The following is a 22,083-nucleotide window of genomic DNA, read 5'->3' on the forward strand; positions in this document are numbered from 1 at the left end:
GTTCTACAACGACGAGGTGCGGGAGCATAACCACCGCATCAACTCTTTTAGGAAGCTATACAGGCGTAACTCTACGGCAGAGAACAGGAATACTCTGAGAGCCGTTGTGCAGCATGCCCGCAGAATCTCTCTCAGAGTAAAAACTGAGAAATGGCTGGAGTGGTGCTCAACATTCGGGCATCACACCACCTTATCTGAGATATGGGGCAAGCTCAACATAGCAACTGGCAAGAGCAAGCTGAGGCCACCAGCACACCCGAACCCATCACAGGAAGCTGAGAAACTAGTGGAGCTTTTCACTTCCAGGGGGAGCCTCCACTCAGCTCCCACAGGACATCCAGAATATACAGACATCTTCTGCCACAACGCCAGTTAACAATACAAGCTGCATGTGAATCGGAAGATGTGGCTGATGAAGACCTCACGGACTTGGAACTCTGACGTGCCATTAAGAACACAGGTGACACTGCCCTGGGCATCGATGGTGTTACCTACTCCATGACTGCACGGGCTGGGCAGAGTGGATGGGAGGCCATACTAGACGTCATAAACAAGTCGTGGAGGACTGGGACACTCCCAGCAGCTTGGAAGAAAGCTACCATTGTACCAATTCCAAAGCCCAAGGACCCAGGCAGTATGAGACCCATATTGCTGACCAGCTGTTTAGCCAAGACTGCTGAGACAATGGTGTTAAACCGCCTCCTATGGAAACTTGGACCCCCTCATCATCACATATTTGGCTTCACCAAAGGAGTGGGTACAGCAGAGTGCATAACCACCCTACTAAGCCAGATTGCTGATAGTAACAAAAAACCTAGTATCGTCGTCTACCTCGACCTTGAGAAGGCATTTGAGCTAGCTAGCCCCACAGCAATTTTAGCAATATAAGGGAATCAAAGGATGCCTCCTGGCCTGGATAGAGTCCTACCTCAGGGACAGGCAGGCCTGTGTCAGCTTTCAGGGACACTACTCTTCCTGTAAAATCCTGGAAAATAGCACGCCACAAGGTGTGCTCAGTCCTACCCTGTTTAACGTCCTTATGCAGGAACTTGTGAGCCTTCCCTTTCACAGTGGTACACAGCTCCTCAGCTATGCTGATGAAATTGCTCTTGTAGTGAATGGGAAAGGCTATTTGAAGCAACAGGCCCAAAATGCTTTGGACCTAATTACGCAGTCTTGCATGAAACTAGGCCTCAAGATCTCGGCCGAGAAATCTCTTGCAATGATGTTCAAAGGACCAGATCCTGTGAATATATTACGTATTCAGGATATAGAACTTGAGTGGACAGGCTCCTACCTATACTTGGGAATCTACACTGATAAAAAGCTGACCTTTCAGAAACAGGCCGAATATGTCAGATCCCGTGCCCTACTCAGACTCAACGCCATGAAAGCCATGATGAGGCACCACGCAGGGGCGAACAAAGATGTATTTCGCTTGTACTATATACAAGCTATACGCTCGCTCATTGACTACGGTGCACCGGCGCTAGCTCATCTCTTCCCGCAGAGCAGGCAAAGGGTGGAGGTCGTACAAAACCAGGCGATAAGAACTATGCTTGGGGCCCCCATCTGGACCAACACAGTATGTCTCAGATCTAATTCCCAGCTTCCTTCCCTGGGTGACAAAGTAAGGTACATAAACACCTGCAAAATAGCCACGATTCTGCACCGGCAGCAAGGTACCCCACTAAGGAGATGGATATTGACAACCATGACACAAGATCCAACTCTCTTCACGGACTACTCGATTCGTTCGTTTTGTGCTGCTGGGCGGAAGCTGCTGCCTATACAACTACTCCTTGAAAAGAGTTGTGACCGTCCTCTGGCTGGGTATCATCCACCACCTCCCTGGTGCCCAGATCCAGCCGATGTTTCCATCATGCAACTACCCATCTCTAAGCATCTCTGCAGTCAAGACACCCTCAGCAATCATGCTGAGACAATCACGGCACTGGCAGAGGGAGGCACATGTGCAGTGTATTTCACAGATGGTTCTGTCGACCCTGACAGGAAGAGAGCAACAGCTGGACTGTACCACAATGGTCACACCCAAGGCTGGCGACTCCCTGACCACTGCACGATCCTTCAAGCTGAGCTGGTGGCAATTCAGCAGGCATTGTCACATGCCCTATGACATCGACTCCGACCTGTCATACATGATGATTCCACCTCTGCAATCAATGCCCTCTCCCATCCTCAACCACAGGACAATGGTCACCTCATCACATCGATCCTGACCATAATGACAGCCTTAGAAGTTCTGGGTAACAGATCGACATTGAACTGGATCCCCAGCCATGCTGGCATCGGGGGAAATGAGGCGGCAGATGATGCAGCCAAGGCAGCAACAGACTATCCACATGTTGGGATTACTGTCCCCATCAGCCTAAGACAGACCAAACTGGTGGCTGCCAAAGCCATGAAACTTATGGGGTATGTCTTAGGTGATACCCCATCTCAACAGTGGTATCGAGCAGTGACTCAGGGAGAACCCCCTGTTCTTTTCAAGATTGATGGACTGACCACATCGACTCAAGGCTGAGGGACTGATTACCTCAAACTCCTCCTGTTTTTCAGTGTTCTCCTTCGTATGGACTGATGAAGCCACTGTGTCGCGAAACGTTTCCTCAATAAAGATACCCAAGTATTGCACATGTAGCTCATTTATCAACCTGAGACACCTACAGTGGAAGAGTGTAGCAAATATTTTAGCAAGAGATCACCCCAGGAGGCAACTCTGATGAAAATTCACACATGCACGAGCTATTAAATCTCTGCACCAAATTCACCTTAAGCTAGCAAATATTAGAGCCTACAAGACTAGAAAATACGCTGGACCTCATCTTCACTAGCAACAACGATCTGATACGTAATATAACCGTATCAAAGACAATACACTCATATCACACCATAATAGAGATATAGACACATATATACAGGGCTCCTGACCAGCAAAATGTGATCAGTCATGAGGGTGTCTTCACAAAATTCAACTTCAATAACAAAAACATACAAAGGGGACAAGTCAACCATGCCCTAAATGAAACAAGCTGGGAAGATATCCTAAACACAGTTCCAAACCTTTGCATAGAAAAGAATCACAGGAAGAACAAAGTTATAAAGGAAACTGAAAAAAAAATACTTCTCTTATGCCAAATCTAAGGAAAAAACAACATCCTGTACTGGGCCCCTGCTTAGGCAAAATGGGACATACACAGATAACAGCCAAGAAATGAGTGAGATACTAAAGTCCCAATACGACTCAGTGTTCAACAACAAATCCAAATGAATTCTTTATGAACAAGACCCAAAATTTGATCTCAAAAATCTCTGATATTATCCTAACACTACTAGACTTTGAAAATGCAATAAATGACTTGCCCATGCACTCTGTCCTAGGCCCAGACTCATGGAACTCCATGTTCATCAAGAACTGCAACAAGCCCCTGTCTTGTGCCTTTAGCATTCTATGGAGAGGGAGCATGGACACAGGAGTTATCCCACACTCACTAAAAACAACAGACAGCCCCACTCTACAAAGGTGACAGTAAAGCAATTGGAAAGAACTACAGACCGATAGCACTAACATCCCATATCGTAAAAATCTTTGAAAGGGTTCTAAGAAGCAAGATTGCCAACCACCTAGATACCCATCAATTACACAACCCAGGGCAACATGGGTTTAGAGCAGGTCGCTCCTGCCTGTCTCAACTACTGGACCACTATGACAAGGTCCTGGATGCTGTAGATAAGCAAAATGCAGACTTTGCAAAAGCCTTTAACAAGTGTGACCATGGTGTAACAGAGCACAAAATGCGTGATAATGGAATAACAGGAAAAGTTAGTAGATGGATCTATAACTTCCTGACAAACGCAACACAGAGCAATAGCAAACAGAGTAAAGTCCGAGGCAGCTACAGTGAAAATCTCTGTACCACAAGGTACAGTACTCGCTCCCATCCTATTCCTCAAATTCATATCTGACATAGAGAAGCCATAGCTCCGAGTCTTCCTATGCGAATGACATCCGAACTGCCATGACAGTGACCTCCATTGAAGACACCGCAAGACTCCAAGTAGACATCAACCAAATTTTCAAATGGGTCACTCAAAACAATATGAAGTTCAATGAAGAGAAATGGAAAAACTTGAGGGAAATTAAAACTGTATCATGGTATGCAACAAATTCTAACCATACAATAGAGTGAAAAAGTAATGTGAAGGACCTGGGAGTGATAATGCCAGAAGATCTCACCTTCAAAGACCACAACAATGTATCTGCTGCATCTGCTAGGAAAATGATAGGATGGATAATGAGAACCTTCAAAGCTAGGGATGCCAAGCTCATGATGATTCTCTTCAAACTGCTTGTTCTCTCTAGGCTAGAATACTTCTGTACACTAACTGCCCCCTTCAAGGCTGGCAAAACTGCTGACCTGGAGAGCAAACAAAGAACTTTCACAGCACACATAAGTACAATTTTTTTTTCTAACACATCAACCGTCTCCCACCAAGGCAGGGTGGCCCAAAAAAGAAAAACTTTCACCATTCATGCCATCAATGTCTTGCCAGAGGTTCACTTACACTACAGTTATAAAACTGAAAACTTTAACACCCCTCCTTTAGAGTGCAGACACTGCACTTCCCATCTCCAGCCTGCATGTTTCCCTGAATCCCTTCATAAATGTTACCTTGCTAACACTCCAACAGCACATCAAGTCCTAAAACCATTTGTCTCCATTCATTATCAAATGCGCTAACACATACTTGCTGGAAGTCCAAGCCCTTAGCACACAAAACCTCCTTTACCCCCTCCCGCAATCTTTCCTAGGCCAACCCCTACCCCCACCTTCCCTCCACTACAGATTTATACACTCTTGAAGTCATTCCATTTTGTTCCACCCTTTCTATATGTCCGAACCAATTCAACAACCCGTCCTGAACCCTCTCAATAATAGTTTTGATAATGCCGCACCTCCTCCTAATTTCCAAACTACGAATTCTCTGCATTATATTCACATGACACATTGCCCTCAGACATGACACCTTCACTGCCTCCAGCCTTCTCCTCGTTGCAACATTCACCACCCATGTTTCACACCCTCATAAGAGCATTGGTATAACTATACAGTGGACCCTCGACCAACGGCTTTAATCCGTTCCAGAGAGTTAGCCTTTAGTCGAATTAATTTTCCCCATAAGAAATAATGGAAATATTATTAATCTGTTCCAGACACCCAAAAGTATTGAACAAAATAATTTGCTTTTTACATGAAATATACATTTCCCTACACAGAAACGAATGCTACATGCAAAATAAACAATTAAATACCACTTACCTTCATTGTGGAGTTGTTGATGAGTGATGTGCCAGCAGCAGGGGGATATTCAGGTTTTCTATGGTTTGGGGAAATCCCCTTCCATAAAAACTTCAGGTACCAAGTCCTTTGGTGGGGTTACCTCCTTTATTGGTTTTTAATGCCACTAGGACCAACTTGAGAGTCACTGGACCCCTGTTGCACAAAATATCTGTCCAGAGAACTCTTTCTCAAGTGCCCTTAGGATTTCCCTAAAATGGGACACAAGTGTCATTGTACATGTTGCCAATAAAGCTTGCAACAGCTGTGACAGAATAAAATTCATCAATAAATGCTTGCACCTTTGTAAACATTGTACACATTTCCTTAATCCTTGACGAAGGCGACTTCTTCCGTCTCCCTTCCTCCTGCTCTGAAACACATTCCTGAGTTGTGACCTGTTGCTGTTGCACATCAAGCTCTTGCAGGTCTGCAGTGGTTAGTTTATCGTCATTCTGCACCAACTCTTCCACATCCTCGCCACAAACCTCCAACCCCATGGACTTAACCAATGACACAATAGCTTCCACAATTACCAACAGACCCCTGGCAGTCTTCAAGCTGGCACTGGACAAGCACCTAAAGACAGTTCCTGATCAGCCGGGCTGTGGCTCGTACGTTGGTTTGCGTGCAGCCAGCAGCAACAGCCTGGTTGATCAGGCGCTGATCCACCAGGAGGCCTGGTCACAGACCGGGCCGCGGGGGCGTTGACCCCCGAAACTCTCTCCAGGTAAACTCCAGGTAAACTGGCATAGGCTCCTGAGGGTTAGCCCCAAACCCTTGAAAATCCCTCTCTTGTACACATTGTGGCCACAGTTTCCTCCAAGCAGAGTTCAAAGCCCTGCAAGTCACTCCCTCCCAAGCCTTACCTATAAGGTTTATGCAACTTAGGATATTGAAGTGATCTTTCCAAAACTCTCTTAGGGTCAATTGAGTGTCTGAGGTCACTTCAAAGCACTTTTGAAACACTGCTTTTGTGTAGAGTGTTTTGAAGTTTGAAATGACCTGGGCTGGAGGAGAGGAGTTGTATTAGGAGGCAAAAACTTCACTTTAACGAAACCAAACTCCCCTGCAATTTGCTCTTGCAAGTCGTGAGGACGAGCAGGAGCATTGTCCATTACCAGGAGGCACTTGAGTGACAATTTCTTTTCCAGGAGGTAATTTTTCACAGTGGGGCCAAACACACCATAAAACCAGTCCATGAACATTTCCCTAGTGACCCATGCCTTACTGTTTGATCTCCACAGCACACACAAATTACCCTTGACGATATTGTTTTTCCTGAACAATCTGGGAGCTTCAGAGTGATACACCAATAAAGGCTTCACTTTGCAATCACCACTAGCATTACTACACAACATTAATGTCAGTCTGTCTTTCATAGGCTTATGTCCTGGGAGTGCCTTTTCCTCCTAAGTAATGTAGGTCCTGTTAGCATTTTCTTCCAAAACAGGCCTGTTTCATCACAATTAAACACTTGTTCTGGTTTTAAGTTTTCAGTCTCTATGTACTCAAAGTCCTGCCACTTTTTTGTCTGAAATGGCAGCCTCGTCACACTGTGTATGCCACTAAGATTCTCAAATCTCTCAAACCAGCCTTTGCTGACCTTAAATTCATCAATATCATAACTATTTTGAGGCATTTTCTTGTTAGGTAAGACACATATGCAACAGTTAGGTATCTTTATTTCGAAACGTTTCGCCTTCACAGTAGGCTTCTTCAGTCGAGTACAGAAAAGTTGATAGAAGCAGAAGAGACTTGAAGACGATGTAATCAGTGTGATGGACTGATTACATCGTCTTCAAGTCTCTTCTGCTTCTATCAACTTTTCTGTACTCGACTGAAGAAGCCTACTGTGAAGGCGAAACGTTTCGAAATAAAGATACCTAACTGTTGCATATGTGTCTTACCTAACAACCTGTCGGTATTTTATACCATTTTGATGTTCAGGCATTTTCTTAATGAGATCATCATGCAACTGCCTTGCCTTTTCACATATTGACAGAGAGACTATCGCCTAATTGTTTTTCGTTTATCCATACCAATAACAGTCTCTCCACCTCTTCAATTATTGGCAATCTCCATTTTGAAAACATACTTGCACCTTTCGCAATAACAGCTTCCTTGATTGCCTTTCTGTTCGCCAAAATTATAGTGATAGTTGAATGGGGTTTGTTACATAACCTTTCCAGTTCGGACATGCGCACTCCACTTTCATATTTTTCAATGATCTCTTGCTTCATTTCTATAGTAATTCTCACCCCTTTTACCACGGGCTTGGCACTAGAAGCGTTCTTGGGGCCCATGGTGGCTTGTTTAGCAGTTACAAGCACTAAAAATACTGGAATAGAAAAAATATCGCAGGTACAAGTAGAATTGACCGCAACAGCTTGTAAACAATGCCACACTGAGTCTTGGAGTGACTTGGCCCGCTCAGGCCGCATAGACACGCTCGGGATGAAAGCAGTTAGACGAGTTTTTCGCCGTTGGTAGAGCCATTTTTGTTTACGCCAAAGAGCGCCATTAGACGAATTTGCCATTAGTCGATGCAGCCGTTGGTCAGGGGTCCACTATATTCTCATACATTCCCCTCTTTGCTTCTATGAACAAAATTCTTTATCTCTACAGACTCCTAAGTGCACCACTCACCTTTTTTCCCTCATCAATTCAATGATTCACCTCATCTTTCATAGACCCATATGCTGACACATCCACTGCTAAATATCTGAATACATTCACCTCCTCCATACTCTCTCCCTCCAATCTGATATCCAATCTTTTGTCACCTAATTTTTTTATCATCACTTTACTCTTTCCTATATTCGTTTTTTTTTTACATACCCTACCAAACTCATCCACCAACCTCTGCAACTTCTCTTCAGAATCTCACAAAAGCAGTGTTGCCAGCAAGAGCAACTGTGACAATTCCCACTTTGTTAGATTCTTTATCTTTTAACTCCACGCCTCTTGCAAACACCTGAGCATTCACTTCTCTTACAACCTCATCTATAAATATATTGAACAACCATAGTGACATTACATGTCCTTGTCAAAGGCCTACTTTTACTGGGAAATAATCTCCCTCTCTCCTACATACTCTAACCTGAGCCTCACTATCCTCATCAAAACTCTTCACTGCTTTCAGTAACCTACCTATTCCATAGATTTGCAACATCTACCACATTGCCCCTAAGTACGATATGGCACCAAATTTACTGGGAACAGATGAAGTCCCATGATTTGTATTCCCTGGAATGCAGGCAAGAGAGAGATGCATGATAATATACACTTGGAAAATCCTAGAGGAAGGGATTTTTGCACACAAAAATCACTCCCTATGAAAGCAAAAGACTCGACAGGAGATGCAACATTCCCCCAATGAAAAGCAGGGGGTGCCACAAGTACACACACACAACGCAATAAATGTCAGGGGTCCTAGATTGTTTCACTGCCTCCCAGCATACATAAGGGGCATTACCAATAGATACCTGGCTGTCTTCAAGAAGGCAGCTGGACAAGCACCTAGTCTATACCTGACCAGCTGAGCTGTGGTTCATATGTCAGTTTGTGTGTGGCCAGCAGTAACAGCCTGGTTGATCAGACTCTGATCCACTACAAGGCCTGGTCTCAGACCAAGCCACAGGGGCACTGACCCCTGTAACCCTCTCCACGTATACTCTACGTATACTCTATCCCCAAACCCCAGCACCGCAAGTAATGCAGCTGCGGCATGAAACTCATGCTATGCCCTACCCTTCATGCCAGTAAACCAACAATCTGGGATAGCAACCTCACATCTACTGGGACACCTAGGTGGACAAAAGAAAGGGCGGCCGGATATCTGCCATAAAGCATACATCCTTGGGCCACCACTCCCAGGAATCTAAAAGGCAGCTTCCAGAGATACACCCGTCACCCGAAAGACACCCCCCGGGAGACCAGAGAGGGAGTGGGACATCCCCAGGTGATCCAGATTCCATGGTAAACTACACCACCACCACGGACCTCAACGGAATGGGATGGACCACAGTACCCTGCCCTCTACCTAGGAACTCAGAGTGCCAATGGAAAGAATCCCAAAGGCTGAAAACAGGAAGGGGATTGGGGAGGGATGGGAAGAGGATGAAAAAAAAAGAGAAAAGGGATGGGGAGTATGGGATAGGGAAGGGATGATTGGGGAGTAATTAGGTTCTGTCTGAGGAAGGAGACCAAATGGTCTAACTCCTCAGACTAACTCAGCAGTCAAAAGTTAAGGAAGCTACATTGCAGGGAAAGCATCTCCACCTGTGGGCAGGGAGTACATAAGTGTCCACTTTGAGAATTGGGAAATCTTAGAGCTCAAGTTGTTCCAGAATGTCGTCATCACATGTCCAAAAATCACGCTGAACAATGGTATGAGGCAGAACCATAGCCACTGCAAGAATTGAGAGCCGTATTTTCGAATTGTGACAGGAATATCTATGAAGTTAAGAAAGGAAAGATTTTGAGCCTGGCCAGCATTTCGCACCATGATATGCATGCACCACTCTTAAGAGCATGAAATGAAATATTTTGACCAACATAGCACAGGAGTGCTTTGCTGATACTATGATCAGAAAGATAGTGGGAGATGTTGGTTACAGTGAAAAATTTAGTCCATTGTGCACTTTGAAATGTAGTGTAAGGGGAGTGAGTGTCATGATGATCTTTTCTGGGAAGAGTGAGAGGTAACTGAAGCTGTGTTATCAGCTAATGGTAGTGGTCATTTGGATGTGGAACCGGAGGTAGTCTATCCTGAGATAGCCGAGTGATCTGAAAATCGTCGAGTGGGAGAAGCCAAAAGCATGATCAAAGGCATGCAGAGATCAGATGTACCAAAGGAGTCGGGCAGAACCTCAGTACCAGGAGCAGGCGACAAAATGTTTTCCTTCAGGAGGCACCAGGACATTATAAACGTTCGACAATGAGGTAAGGTTGTAAAAGGGTGTTGCAGCAGAAAGGGGCCTCAAGAGCAGCAGTTTCACGGGTCTTCAACTCCATGATTAGGTCACTTTTTTTTCTGTAAAAAGAGGGGAATGTTGAGAGAGCTCCTAGGAGAAATGAAAGGGTCGTAAATCTCTCCCAAGAGGACCTCAATGCAGCCAGTAGTGCTGATGTGGCATGAAACCTGCACCATACCCCACCCTTCATACTACCAAACAAGCAATTCAGGATAGTAACCACACATCTACTGAGCCACCTTGGTGGACAAAAGTAAGGGTGGTTGGATACCCACCACAAGGCATATACCTCTTTCAGCCACCACTTCGTGGAATCCGACAGGCAGCCTCCAGAGATACACTCGTCACCCGAAAGACACCAGAAGCCTTTCCCCAGGAGACTGGAGAGGGATCAAGACATCCCCCAGATGATTCAGATTCCACAGCAAAGTACACCACCAAGAACCTCAATGAAATAGGATAGACAACGATACCCTTTCCCCAACCTAGGAACTAGAATGCCTGAGGGGAGGATCCCCAAAGGCTAAAAACAGGAAAAAGAGAGGGGAGGAATGGGAAAGGAGGGATAGGGAGGATGGGATGGGGGGAATGGGGGGTAATTAGGTTGTCTGAGGAAGACCGAAAGGTAAAATTCCTCAAACTAAAAGCCTCTTTACCATGATAAAGCCCCGCCCCCAGAGAGGGATAGTGACAACCACTAACAAGATATAGTGAGACAACCGCTCACAGGATGGGTACAGAGTGACAACCATTCACAGGATGGATATGGGGTGAATATCACCCACAGGATGGGTATACAGTAAATACCGCCCACAGGATGGGTATAGGGTACATACCACCCACAGGATGGGGATGAATACCACTCACAGGATGGGTATGGGGTAACTCCCACCCACAGGATATTACAATCAAAAGAAGCGCTAAACCTACAAAGGTCATACAGCGCAGCAGGGCAGAGCAGTGCAGGATCAGAGGATCCATAGGATAGGTATAGGTTGACTACCACTTGCAGGATGGGTATGGTGTGACACCGCTAATGCCTCCACCGCTGAAATCCTAAATACACTGGGATGGACAATGATTCCCTTTCCCAAGAGAGACAAGGGGAGGAGGAAATGAGGTGAGGAGAGAGCAATTAGATTTACTCCAAGGAAGGAGACAGAAGGATCCAGGTCCTCAGAGTAAGAGCATCTTTCCCTCAGCAAGGGACCCTCCTTGAAGCAATAATTTTCTTTAAATCATCTGCTCATGATCTTAAATTTAGCATAATTTAAGCCATTTCCTAAAACTGTGTGAATATTATAGTTGTATTAAAATGTCAAACATCACAATAAACAATTGTTATCATTTGACAGCTTTTATTACACAAAAAAGATCCTCAAATCCAGCACACTTTACATTTATGTGCAATAAGTACTTAAAACCTATTTATGATCTTACATATTTACTCTCTCCAATATTTCCAAACCTTTCATACTATTCAACAAACTGAATTATGTTTCACAAGGCCCTCAGGTACCAGTAACACACTGAATACACTGTTCTCCAATACTACGCTTAATAGCTCATTATGACTTGCACTGTCAAAGTTTTGTCAATAAACAATTATTTGCAAATTTAAACCAATAAAATTAAAATTTGTAATAATTAATGAATGATTATTACATTGATAAAGGAGCTCTAAACCCACATGGATCATACAGTGCCTGGGGAAATGGGAGATAATCAAGTTTAACCCAGGGAAGGGCAGGTCCATTTCCCAAGAGTCCTTACTGGCATCAAAAACCTCCCTTGATATAACTATAATTAAAAAGAAAATTTTCGACACATAATGTAAATGAATATAAAAATTATTTAAATTATGACAAAACGATTGTATCCTCACCAGTCTTACTGTAATGCCCTCAAACAAAAATATTGTTGTCAAAATGATTTTGAGTTACCAAAATCAAAGAGCCTAGGAAAAATATTAGTTATATATATACATTCACGTACATGTGTACCTACATATTTGTACCATCAGCTCATTTTGCCTCTGCAATCTTTGTGATTACAATAATATTTGTTAAAAATTTAATCTTCAATTAGACAGTCACACTGCAGCATCAAATTTCTAAATTTCCCCACTAACTTGATCCATCACTGAAAACCAGTAAATTGAAAAAGTCAGAGTACACGAACATTACACCTGAACAGTGCTACCAGAACAATTATGATCATTTTATCTGTCCAGAGTAGAACAAGACCCAACATCAAACAAGAATACTGGACTCTAAGATTCCTCCTAGTGTGGCTGGCTTGTTGATCGCCATTCACAGAACCCAGCTGCATCACTCGAAAGTAGCTTTGACCCTTCATTACTGGATATTATATATACACACACAAAAAAAAATCAAGCATCCCTCAATAGCAGGTCTACTACAGGCATAACAAATATTTTTCAGAGGGCCTAATATGTCAAGATTTTACATATGACCAAAATTAATGATGAGTGTGATGAGCTATTACACCCAATAATTCAGTGATGTCCAAATTATATTCACATTACATTTATACAGAATATTAATTTACCCTACAACCCACCAACTGCAAGACTAGTACAGCTGACAATGTAAACAAAACATTCTAATAATCAATTTCATTGTGTGTTTCCTCTTCTTCCTCTTCATATTTAGTACCATTTTTAGCCTGCTCCTCTTCATCCTTCAGAGCAAAGTTGTTGTTGAAATATGGTCCACTATAATCAGGATAATCTGAAAAAAAAAAATATTTAATTTTTCTTAACCACATTTATGAAGAAAAGTTACAGGCACTGAGGAAGATTTTAGTGTAACATTTTGCTCTTACAGAGAGAAAAGTTGTCACACTAAAAGCTTTCTCTGCAATTATCTTCATTACTGCCATTATAAAGGGTGAATGCGATAGTGCGTACATGGACTTCAGTAAGGCTTCTCACAGAGTTCCACATCAAAGACTATTGAGGAAAATTAAGGCAAACAGAATAAGAGGAGAAATTTTCCTGGGTAGAGGCGTGGTTGACAGATAGGCAGCAGAAACTTTGTATCATTGAGGAGAAATCTGAGTTGGGGCATGTCACAAGTGGTGTTCTACAGGGGTCAGTGTTGGGTCCTTTGTTGTTTACAATTTGTATAAACATTGATTTTTTTAACACATCGGCTGATTCCAGCCAATGCAGGGTGGCCCAAAAAAAGAAAAAATTTTTCATCATTCACTCCATCCCTGTCTTGCCAGAGGGGTTCTTTACACTACAGTTATAAAACTGCAACATTAACACCCCTCCCTCAGACAGCAGACACAATACTTCCCACCTCCAGGACTCGAGTCCAGCCTGCCGGTTTCCCCGAATCCCTTCATAAATGTTACTTTGTTCACACTCCAACAGCATGTCAAATATTAAAAACCATTTGTCTCCATTCACTCCTATCAAATATACTCTCATGCATGCTTGCTGGAAGTCCAAGCCCCTCACACACAAAACCTCCTTTACCCCCTCCCTCCAACCCTTCCTAGGCCGACCCCTATCCCATCTTCCCTCCACTACAGATTTATACACTCTCAAAGTCATTCTGTTTTGTTCCATTCTCTCTTCATGTCTAAACTACTTCAACAACCCCTCCTCAGCCCTCTGGATAATAGTTTAGATAATCCTACACCTTCGTCTAATTTCCAAACTATGAATTCTCTGCATTATATTCACACCACACATTGCCCTCAGACATGACATCTCCACTGCCTCCAGGCTTCTCCTCGTTGCAACATTCATCACCCATGCTTCACACCCATATAAGAGCGTTGGTAAAACTATACTCTCATACATTCCCCTTTTAGCTTTCCTGGACAAAGTTCTTTGTCTTTAAAGACTCCTAGGTGCACCACTCATTCTTTTCCCCTCATCAATTCTATGATTCACCTCATCCTTCACAGATCCATCTGCTGGCACGTCCACTCCTAAATACCTGAATACATTCACCTCCTCCATACTCTCTCCCTGTAATCTGATATCCAATCTTTCGTCACCCAATCTTTTTATCCTCATCACCTTACTCTTTCCTATATTCACTTTTACCTCTGCAACTTCTCTTCAGAATGTCGCAAAAGCACAGTGTCATCAGCAAAGAGCAACTGTGACAACTCCCACTTCGTGTTTGATTCTTTATCTTTTAGCTCCACACCTCTTGCCAAGACCCTCGCATTCACTTCTCTTATAACCCTGTCTATGAATACAATGAACAACCATGGTTACATCACACATCCTAGTCTAAGGCCTATTTTTACTGGGAAATAATCTCCCTCTCTCCTACATACTCTAACCTGAGCCTCACCATCCTCATAAAAACTCTTCACTACATATCTCCTATCTCCTATACCATACACCTGCAACATCTGCCACACTGCCCCCCTATCCACCCTGTCACATGCCTTTTCCAAATCCATAAATGCCACAAAAACCTCTTTACCCTTTTTTAGATACTGTTCACCTATATGTTTCACTGCAAACACTTGGTCTACACACCCCCTACCTTTCCTAAAGCCTCCTTGTTCTTCTGCTATCCTACTCACCGTCTTACTCTTAATTCTTTCAATAATAACTCTACCAAACACTTTACCAGGTATACTCAACAGACTTATTCCCCTATAATTTTTAAACTCTCTTTTACCCCCTTTGCCTTTATACAAAGGAACTATGCATGCTCTCTGCCAATCCCTAAGTACCTTACCCTCTTCCATACATTTATTAAATAATAGCACCAACCACTCCAAAACTATATCCTCCACCTGCTTTAAACATTTCTATCTTTATCCCATCAATCCCAGCTGCCTTACCCCCTTTCATTCTACCCATGCCTCACAAACTTCCCCCACACTCACAACTGGCTCTTCCTCACTCCTACAAGATGTTATTCCTCCTTGCCCTATACACTAAATCACAGCTTCCCTATCTTCATCAACATTTAACAATTCCTCAAAATATTCCCTCCATCTTCCCAACACCTCTAACTCTCCATTTAATAAATCTCCTCTTCTATTTTTAACTGACAAATCCATTTGTTCTCTAGGCTTCCTTAACTTGTTAATCTCACTCCAAAACTTTTTCTTATTTTCAACAAAATTTGTTGATAACATCTCACCCACTCTCTCATTTGCTCTCTTTTTACATTGCTTCACCACTCTCTTAACCTCTCTCTTTTTCTCCATATACTCTTCCCTCCTTGCATCACTTTTACTTTGTAAAAACTTCTCATATGCTAACTTTTTCTCCTTTTCTACTCTCTTTACATCATCATTCCACCAATCGTTCCTCTTCCCTCCCGCACCCACTTTCCTGTAACCACAAACTTCTGCTGAACACTCTAACACTACATTTTTAAACCTACCCCATACCTCTTCGACCCCATTGCCTATGCTCTCATTAGCCCATCTATCCTCCAACAGCTGTTTATATCTTACCCTAACTGCCTCCTCTTTTAGTTTATAAACCTTCACCTCTCTCTTCCCTGATGCTTCTATTCTCCTTGTATCCCATCTGTCTTTTACTCTCAGTGTAGCTACAACTAAAAAGTGATCTGATATATATGTGGCCCCTCTATAAACATGTACATCCTGAAGACTACTCAACAGTCTTTTATCTACCAATACATAATCCAACAAACTACTGTCATTTCGCCCTATATCATATCTTGTATACTTATTTATCCTCTTTTTCTTAAAATATGTATTACCTATAACTAAACCCCTTTCTATACAAAGTTCAATCAAAGGGATTCCATTATCATTTACACCTGGCACCCCAAACTTACCTACCACACCCTCTCTAAAAGTTTTATCCTACTTTAGCATTCAGGTACCCTACCACAATTACTCTCTCACTTGGTTCAAAGGTTCCTATACATTCACTTAACATCTCCCAAAATCTCTCTCTCTCCTCTACATTCCTCTCTTGTCCAGGTGCATACACGCTTATTATGACCCACTTTTCGCATCCAACCTTTACTTTAATCCACATAATTCTTGAATTTACACATTCATATTCTCTTTTCTCCTTCCATAACTGATATCCCATTTTATTTCCCCCCACCGAAACTCCCCAAGCCCCCTTCAACTTTGTTTTGCTTAGGGCCAGGACATCCAACTGCTTTTCGTTCATAGCATCAGCAATCATCTGTTTCTTGTCATCCGCACTACATCCACGCACATTCAAGCATCCCAGTTTTATAAAGTTTTTCTTCTTCTCTTTTTTAGTAAATGTCTACAGGAGAAGGGGTTACTAGCCCATTGCTCCCGGCATTTTAGTCGCCTCATATGGCACGCATGGCTTACGGAGGAAAGATTCTTTTCCACTTCCCTATGGACAATAGAAGAAATAAAGAAGAACAAGAGCTATTTAGAAAAAAGAGAAAAACCTAGATGTATACATGTATATATATGCATGTGCGTGTCTGTGAAGTGTGACCAAAGTGTAAGTAGGAGTAGCAAGATATCCCTGTTATCTAGCGTGTTTATGAGACAGAAAAAGAAACCAGCAATCCTACCATCATGCAAAACAGTTCCAGGTTTCTGTTTCACAGTCATCTGGCAGGACGGTAGTACTTCCCTAGGTGGTTGCTGTCTACCAACCTACTACCTGTAATCAAATATTGTAATAATTGTATAAATAATATCACAGCATTCGTGAACATACATTGCTGACGTGTATAAGACGCGTGATGTGATTTGTTTACTCTTGAACATTGGCAAAAATTGAACATTTCAACTATTTTGAGCTCAATTTCAACCTATTTTGAGTATTAAACAATCAAAATCACCTCTATTTCTGTAATATATCTTCCGTTCTATCAAATGAGACCAAGAAACCGTGAATACAACCGTAAAAAGCATTCGAAAGTATGCTACCATAAAGAGCATACGAAAGTTCTAACACTTTTCTTACCGAATTCAAAAGAGAAAAGATGGGAGAATACAATTAAGAATTTACATTAACATTTTTTCAACTTTCAGTGGGAGAAATCAGCTGGGGAAAACACCCATTTTCAGTCTGTTTTAATCCAAAAACACAATTGCAATTCTTTTTCTCATTATGCAGAATTTGTTTTATATGGTGAACACACCACATAGATGCATGCTCTCATGTCTAGGCCCAAATTTACCACTCAAAGCTTATATGAGTGAGTGAGCTGAGCTCATGACGTAGTTCTACGGTTTGGACCCTGGCTTCAAAGCCATAGAACTACGGGACAGACCTCTCAAAGGGTTAAAGAATTTAACATTAGGACTGAAGCAGTAATATACAAATGCAGAATAAAATGGCACAGGAATAGCAATCAGTAGAACCTAGCTGTGGTGGTAATAACTTGCAATATGTAAAGCTGCCAGATGGCAGTCAACACAGTCCAGTAACCCATTAACCCTTAAACTGAGTCTGAAGTATGATAAATACCATGTACCTGACTGTGATATAAGGAAAATAGGGAATGTACCAGAGTACAACTGTACAAACATTTATATGGGTGTGAAACAAGGGTTTTCAACATTACAGTGAGAAGGCTGGAGGCAGTGAAGATGTCGTGTTTGAGGGTAATGTGTAGTTTGAATATTATGTAGAGAATTTGCAGCTTAAAGATTAAGTGGTTATGTGAGGTTACCAAAAGTATCATTCAGAGGGTGTGAGGTAATTTGGACATTTAAAGAAAATGGAACAAAACAGGATAACTAAGAAGATACTGGGTATATAAATCTAGGGTGGAGATGAGGAGGTATAGAGATCATCCGGGAAAGATTGGAGGGAGAGGGTAAAGGATGTTTTGAGTGCTAGGAAACTGAACATCCAACAGGTTTGTATGAGCAAATGAGTTATGAGTAAATGAAAGTGGTTCTGGCAGCTTGATGTGCCCAGAGTGTTAAAAAAAAATTATGGGAGAGGAGATGCATCTACATAAAAAGCATGACATAATAAATTAGACCAATAAAAATAAATATGCAGAATTTTCCCTCAACTGGGACTGATTTTTTGTTTTACACAAACAACCATCTGCCAAGACAGGGTCTTCTTCTTCTTCTTATGACCAGAGCTTTGGTAAGATGGGTAAGGAAGAAGGATGGGTAAGGATGGAAATATTGGAAAAGGGTGGGAGGGGGAGAGAGGTAGGATATAAAAGGTAAGTGGCCCAACCACTTTGGTGTAATTTAAAAAGTGTATGTGAAATGATAAGTTATTCTTTAAGGGCTATAAGACTAACCCATCAGAGTCACATAGATATAATAGGTATATAAGTACATGACTCTGAATTGGTAGTAATTATACAAGTTGCAATTGCTTTGTTTTTTTTTTTTTTTTTTTTTTTTTTTTTTTGTTTTTTTTTTTTTTTTTTTTTTTTTTTCTTTTTTTTTCGCGATTGCACAACGGATATTTATGCAACAAGAAAGGCATTAATTTTCTGGCCAGTTTATAAGTACGTGACAATAGCTTCTTAATGGTGGTGTCCAACAATAGTCAATAGCATAATTTTACATTAGAAAGTTATTTAAGATGTTTCCCTAATTGGGGGCGATGATTTTTCTCAGTATACATAGAAGGGTTCTGGTGGTACCCAATCTTCTTCATCAGGGAGGTTGCTCAATATCATGGGTCGAGGGTAATCATCTTTATGAATAAAACGACGAACCCTCTGTGGGAGAGTCATTCTTTGAGTCCTGTGAGGCGGAGTATTGATGGTATAATCCGTGGTATTTACCACTTGTATAGGATGTTCTCTATCTGGCATGTATAGTTCTTGCATTGTATAAAGTTGTTTCTTTTTTAGGGTGTCAAGGCGTACATTTATGGCAGTAATATCTTGTTGTGTGTGTAAATCTGCCATTTTAACTCTGTCTCTCCTCCTGGTATCGGTAATAAAGCGAAGAGCACTATTCTGGACCCTTTGTAACCGTAGCATGTTGGTCTTTGTTGTTAATGACATTGGGACACAAGGGTATTCGAGTATAGGTCTTATTATCATTTTATACAGATGTTTTTTGACATGTTGAGGGGCTTGATTGAATCGAAAGAGTCTGCTAAGACCGGCTTTGGCTGTGTTGATCTTTTTAGTTACATGAGGTGTTGAGTGGAGCAGCCTGCAAGACAGGTGGCCAAAAGAAAACATATTCACCAACATTCATTCAACCATAGTCTTTCTAGAGGGGTGCTTGCTTCACATTCAGATTAGCTTCCAACTGTAACATCCCCACCTGTTCCTCAGAGTGAAGCACTGCCTTTCCCACCTCCAGTCTCAAGTCCAGCTTACTGGTTTCCCTGAATCTCTTCGTAAGTCACCCTGCTCACATTCCAACAGCAAGTCCAACAAAAACTATTCATCTCCACACACTCCTATCTAGGTAATAATGATAGACAACAAACGAAACTAGATTTGGCAAAGCAATTTAATGACAATTAGCTGAACATTAAAATAGGCGAGACTAAAAGGTTATCCATGAAAACTCAAATGAATAATTAATGTTATAGGAGTAGCCACTCTATAACCTTATAACCAGCAGTAATACATAAATATTTTGGGGTATCTTACTTTAACTCTTTCAAGGTCGGTCCCATTGTATCACTGTCTTGAAGCCAGTGTCAGTCCCACAATACAATATCATGAGCTCAGCTCATTCAGATAAGCTGTGAGTAGTAAATTTGGGCCTATATATGAGAGAAAGAGTTTATGCAGTAAGTGTGCACCATATAAAAAACTCCTGCACCACAAAGTGCATAACAAGAAGAAACTGCAATCGTGTTTTCGGTTAAAAACAGTGACTTTGCAGTGTATTTTTGTATGGTTTTCATGGTTGTATCTTCGGTTTCTTGGTCTCATTTGATAGAATGGAAGATATATTATGGAAACAAAGATGATTTGATTGATTTCAAGACTGAAAGTAGCTTGAAATTGAGCTCAAAGTAGCAGAAATGTTCGACTTTTGCTGATATTCCAGAGTACACAATATGCGTCCAACTGGCCGGTCTAGTATGCCTTCAGGAATGCACTGACATTTATACAATTATTATTTTGTGTGAATAAAAATTCAAAATGGAACAAAGATAATATAAGAAGGGCCTGAAGACATGACTAATGAACAGAATTTTTTTTTATTTCAGTGCCGGGAATGCCTGCATTGTTTAGTCTGGACCCTATTTTGAAATTGGCTTTTCTTGAATTTTGTGTGAAATTGGCCAACTTACCAATTCTGATCAGCTGAATGAGCAGTTTCTTGTACTTAATCAATAGAATGGAAGCCATACTAGCAAAATAGCTAAGAATTTAGTCAACTGGAACAATGGAATTGCCTAAAATTTAACTCAAAGTGGATGAGATCACCGATACGTAAATATTGCTGGTGCAGCAAATTTCGCAAAAGCGAAATTTCATGTTTTCCATCAATTTTTGTACTCCATTTTATTACCTTCAGAAAACTCTACGATTTCACGATTTTTTTTTTAATTTTGCGACCCTGAGAGCAGGCCTGCGAGCACAGGCTGCGACCCTGGATGAGTTAAGAACCTTACATCTCCTTCCTACACAACCTTTACCAGAACAGTCAGGTTACAGATATATAACATAGAAGCGAAGATAAAAAAAAAAAAAACTGCATCTTAGCTTTTCCGCTCTCTCTCAATTTTGCAACAGAAAATATATCCACACTAGCAAACTCCTATTAGCTTCCATGATAAACAGCCAATGAAATGATACACTACAACAATAATTATGCAATGAACAGTCCCAGACTGCAGAACAAACTGCAGAACATCAAGCTTATTTTACAACTCTCCCAGCAGACATTAACACTATAACCATGACCCTCATAATTAAGTTCACAGCTATTAATTTTTTTTTACCACACCAGCCATCTTCAACAGATGTAAGGTGACCCAAAAAATAAAACACATTCGTTATTATACATTCAACTGATGTCTTGCCAGAAGTGTGCTGACATCACACTACTCTCCAACCTGCAACATCCCCACCACTAATCCACACATGTTTAAACATAAGTAATAAACAATGGTCAATGGCAAAAATCCCACATGAAGAAAAGTAACAAAATGAACACTGGAAGGTTTATTCTGGCAGCAACTATCTTCAAGGGTTTTGACAGGTTTGCTGTCTTTCATGAACATGTCCAATGACAACAATTACGAACTTCTACAGTACCAGTATTTTAATTTTCAGTGTTTTTTGTAGGCCTTATTCCTATGATGTTAGTTTCTGCATAAGAAGGCCCAGTATATGACAAAACTGTTGGAGCTATTATTCCCTGACCAAATAACATATGTAACTATTATGACCATATTCAACAGTGGGCTGAAATATACAGAAAAATACTCCTCTTGTTTTATTTTCTCCAGGTGAATTTATTTGTACACAAGCCAATGTGTCCCAATCTTTTACTCATAGAAAACTATTTACAAATTACCTGCGTGATGTTCTGCGTCTCTCTCTCGGTTCTCGTTCTCTTTCTCTGCTACGAGTGTGTCTTCTCTCACGCTCGCCACGATCACGATCAACTCGTTCCCGATCGTTACTCCTGAAAAAAAAAATTACTCAAAACACTGCCTACTCAAGTGCCATTTTGAACTATCACCTTTAAGTTCACTTAGCAACTTTTAACTCTTAAACTGTCCAAACGTAGATCTATGTTTGTACCACTAGCGCTCCAAATGTAAATCTACATTTTATTTTTCCTGCATTCAAATT

Source organism: Cherax quadricarinatus, chromosome 20 (assembly GCF_038502225.1).
Source record: "Cherax quadricarinatus isolate ZL_2023a chromosome 20, ASM3850222v1, whole genome shotgun sequence".
Classification (NCBI taxonomy): Eukaryota; Metazoa; Arthropoda; class Malacostraca; order Decapoda; family Parastacidae; genus Cherax; species Cherax quadricarinatus.